Below are 5,000 nucleotides of genomic sequence, written 5' to 3'. Positions count from 1 at the left end.
AAAATGAGCGATTTCCCAGCTCGAGAGAATTCGGCGCGAGAGAAACGATGCCCCGTAACGCACATGAGAGCAATCCGGGCCAATTTCTCCCGTTTGATGGGGTCTATGTGTAAAAATTTTGACTTTTTTGAGTGCACGTGCAAATCTGCTGGAAAAGCCTGTGGAAGTTTCACGGCGTTCGTACGATATTTGGCGACGCAAAAATGAGCGATTTCCCAGCTCGATGGAATTCGGCGCGAGAGAAACGATGCCCCGTAACGCACATGAGAGCAATCCCGGCCAATTTCTCCCGTTTGATGGGGTCTATGTGTAAAAATTTTGACTTTTTTGAGTGCACGTGCAAATCTGCTGAAAAAGCCTGTGGAAGTTTCACGGCGTTCGTACGATATTTGGCGACGCAAAAATGAGCGATTTCCCAGCTCGATGGAATTCGGAGCGAGAGAAACGATGCCCCGTAACGCACATGAGAGCAATCCCGGCCAATTTCTCCCGTTTGATGGGGTCTATGTGTACAAATTTTGACTTTTTTGAGTGCACGTGCAAATCTGCTGAAAAAGCCTGTGGAAGTTTCACGGCGTTCGTACGATATTTGGCGACGCAAAAATGAGCGATTTCCCAGCTCGAGAGAATTCGGCGCGAGAGAAACGATGCCCCGTAACGCACATGAGAGCAATCCGGGCCAATTTCTCCCGTTTGATGGGGTCTATGTGTAAAAATTTTGACTTTTTTGAGTGCACGTGCAAATCTGCTGAAAAAGCCTGTGGAAGTTTCACGGCGTTCGTACGATATTTGGCGACGCAAAAATGAGCGATTTCCCAGCTCGATGGAATTCGGCGCGAGAGAAACGATGCCCCGTAACGCACATGAGAGCAATCCGGGCCAATTTCTCCCGTTTGATGGGGTCTATGTGTAAAAATTTTGACTTTTTTGAGTGCAGGTGCAAATCTGCTGAAAAAGCCTGTGGAAGTTTCACGGCGTTCGTACGATATTTGGCGACGCAAAAATGAGCGATTTCCCAGCTCGAGAGAATTCGGCGCGAGAGAAACGATGCCCCGTAACGCACATGAGAGCAATCCGGGCCAATTTCTCCCGTTTGATGGGGTCTATGTGTAAAAATTTTGACTTTTTTGAGTGCAGGTGCAAATCTGCTGGAAAAGCCTGTGGAAGTTTCACGGCGTTCGTACGATATTTGGCGACGCAAAAATGAGCGATTTCCCAGCTCGATGGAATTCGGAGCGAGAGAAACGATGCCCCGTAACGCACATGAGAGCAATCCCGGCCAATTTCTCCCGTTTGATGGGGTCTATGTGTACAAATTTTGACTTTTTTGAGTGCACGTGCCAATCTGCTGGAAAAGCCTGTGGAAGTTTCACGGCGTTCGTACGATATTTGGCGACGCAAAAATGAGCGATTTCCCAGCTCGATGGAATTCGGCGCGAGAGAAACGATGCCCCGTAACGCACATGAGAGCAATCCCGGCCAATTTCTCCCGTTTGATGGGGTCTATGTGTAAAAATTTTGACTTTTTTGAGTGCACGTGCAAATCTGCTGAAAAAGCCTGTGGAAGTTTCACGGCGTTCGTACGATATTTGGCGACGCAAAAATGAGCGATTTCCCAGCTCGATGGAATTCGGCGCGAGAGAAACGATGCCCCGTAACGCACATGAGAGCAATCCCGGCCAATTTCTCCCGTTTGATGGGGTCTATGTGTAAAAATTTTGACTTTTTTGAGTGCACGTGCAAATCTGCTGAAAAAGCCTGTGGAAGTTTCACGGCGTTCGTACGATATTTGGCGACGCAAAAATGAGCGATTTCCCAGCTCGATGGAATTCGGAGCGAGAGAAACGATGCCCCGTAACGCACATGAGAGCAATCCCGGCCAATTTCTCCCGTTTGATGGGGTCTATGTGTAAAAATTTTGACTTTTTTGAGTGCACGTGCAAATCTGCTGAAAAAGCCTGTGGAAGTTTCACGGCGTTCGTACGATATTTGGCGACGCAAAAATGAGCGATTTCCCAGCTCGAGAGAATTCGGCGCGAGAGAAACGATGCCCCGTAACGCACATGAGAGCAATCCGGGCCAATTTCTCCCGTTTGATGGGGTCTATGTGTAAAAATTTTGACTTTTTTGAGTGCACGTGCAAATCTGCTGGAAAAGCCTGTGGAAGTTTCACGGCGTTCGTACGATATTTGGCGACGCAAAAATGAGCGATTTCCCAGCTCGATGGAATTCGGCGCGACAGAAACGATGCCCCGTAACGCACATGAGAGCAATCCGGGCCAATTTCTCCCGTTTGATGGGGTCTATGTGTAAAAATTTTGACTTTTTTGAGTGCAGGTGCAAATCTGCTGAAAAAGCCTGTGGAAGTTTCACGGCGTTCGTACGATATTTGGCGACGCAAAAATGAGCGATTTCCCAGCTCGAGAGAATTCGGCGCGAGAGAAACGATGCCCCGTAACGCACATGAGAGCAATCCGGGCCAATTTCTCCCGTTTGATGGGGTCTATGTGTACAAATTTTGACTTTTTTGAGTGCACGTGCAAATCTGCTGAAAAAGCCTGTGGAAGTTTCACGGCGTTCGTACGATATTTGGCGACGCAAAAATGAGCGATTTCCCAGCTCGATGGAATTCGGCGCGACAGAAACGATGCCCCGTAACGCACATGAGAGCAATCCGGGCCAATTTCTCCCGTTTGATGGGGTCTATGTGTAAAAATTTTGACTTTTTTGAGTGCACGTGCAAATCTGCTGAAAAAGCCTGTGGAAGTTTCACGGCGTTCGTACGATATTTGGCGACGCAAAAATGAGCGATTTCCCAGCTCGAGAGAATTCGGCGCGAGAGAAACGATGCCCCGTAACGCACATGAGAGCAATCCGGGCCAATTTCTCCCGTTTGATGGGGTCTATGTGTAAAAATTTTGACTTTTTTGAGTGCAGGTGCAAATCTGCTGAAAAAGCCTGTGGAAGTTTCACGGCGTTCGTACGATATTTGGCGACGCAAAAATGAGCGATTTCCCAGCTCGATGGAATTCGGCGCGAGAGAAACGATGCCCCGTAACGCACATGAGAGCAATCCGGGCCAATTTCTCCCGTTTGATGGGGTCTATGTGTAAAAATTTTGACTTTTTTGAGTGCACGTGCAAATCTGCTGGAAAAGCCTGTGGAAGTTTCACGGCGTTCGTACGATATTTGGCGACGCAAAAATGAGCGATTTCCCAGCTCGATGGAATTCGGCGCGACAGAAACGATGCCCCGTAACGCACATGAGAGCAATCCGGGCCAATTTCTCCCGTTTGATGGGGTCTATGTGTAAAAATTTTGACTTTTTTGAGTGCAGGTGCAAATCTGCTGAAAAAGCCTGTGGAAGTTTCACGGCGTTCGTACGATATTTGGCGACGCAAAAATGAGCGATTTCCCAGCTCGAGAGAATTCGGCGCGAGAGAAACGATGCCCCGTAACGCACATGAGAGCAATCCGGGCCAATTTCTCCCGTTTGATGGGGTCTATGTGTACAAATTTTGACTTTTTTGAGTGCACGTGCAAATCTGCTGAAAAAGCCTGTGGAAGTTTCACGGCGTTCGTACGATATTTGGCGACGCAAAAATGAGCGATTTCCCAGCTCGATGGAATTCGGCGCGACAGAAACGATGCCCCGTAACGCACATGAGAGCAATCCGGGCCAATTTCTCCCGTTTGATGGGGTCTATGTGTAAAAATTTTGACTTTTTTGAGTGCACGTGCAAATCTGCTGAAAAAGCCTGTGGAAGTTTCACGGCGTTCGTACGATATTTGGCGACGCAAAAATGAGCGATTTCCCAGCTCGAGAGAATTCGGCGCGAGAGAAACGATGCCCCGTAACGCACATGAGAGCAATCCGGGCCAATTTCTCCCGTTTGATGGGGTCTATGTGTAAAAATTTTGACTTTTTTGAGTGCAGGTGCAAATCTGCTGAAAAAGCCTGTGGAAGTTTCACGGCGTTCGTACGATATTTGGCGACGCAAAAATGAGCGATTTCCCAGCTCGATGGAATTCGGCGCGAGAGAAACGATGCCCCGTAACGCACATGAGAGCAATCCGGGCCAATTTCTCCCGTTTGATGGGGTCTATGTGTAAAAATTTTGACTTTTTTGAGTGCAGGTGCAAATCTGCTGAAAAAGCCTGTGGAAGTTTCACGGCGTTCGTACGATATTTGGCGACGCAAAAATGAGCGATTTCCCAGCTCGAGAGAATTCGGCGCGAGAGAAACGATGCCCCGTAACGCACATGAGAGCAATCCGGGCCAATTTCTCCCGTTTGATGGGGTCTATGTGTAAAAATTTTGACTTTTTTGAGTGCAGGTGCAAATCTGCTGGAAAAGCCTGTGGAAGTTTCATCCGACGAAAAAAGCACGTTCTCGAGAAAGCAGGAGAGCTAAGTCATTCACAAATTAGCTGGATTTGGCTTGTGGTTCGTTTCCCAAGTAACAGAGCGGCATCAACCTTTAAGTGCACGCCAGTACATCCCCGTGGGATACAGGGGGTCTCGGCGGACTTTGCTCGGGGGAAAAACGTCGAGGTGAGCCGCCTGGCCATGCTGTTCATGGGTCTCTCCTTTTTAAGTTTCGCCTGCCAATTTATTTTCTCTAGCGGTTTTATACACTAACACTCGATGTTTTGGGAAAGGAATACAATTGTTCAAAAAACGTCTTCGCAATTCATGTCGTTAGATTGCTAATGAAAATTCGTAAAAAAACGTACACGCCATACATGTTCTTTGCTTCCCTCTCGATACAAGTGAAGGGGAAAAACAGCCTTAACGGTTGCTAAAAAAATCGCCCTTTACATATACATGGGTCGTCTTCCCCTCTCGACAACGGAGACAAGTAACCCACGCCAGGCACTGTCAGTAACTGCCATAGATCTGCTTTAAAATGCCCATTCGTCTTGCGTCGCTCACGTTCCCGGAGCTTTGGGTAATGTCTGAGGCCTATCCCCGCTAATTTCTACCGTTTGTCGGTAGCT

Source organism: Lampetra planeri, chromosome 4 (genome assembly GCF_965212315.1).
Source record: "Lampetra planeri chromosome 4, kcLamPlan1.2.h2, whole genome shotgun sequence".
NCBI lineage: Eukaryota > Metazoa > Chordata > Hyperoartia > Petromyzontiformes > Petromyzontidae > Lampetra > Lampetra planeri.
Note: the sequence above shows the minus strand (reverse complement) of the source record.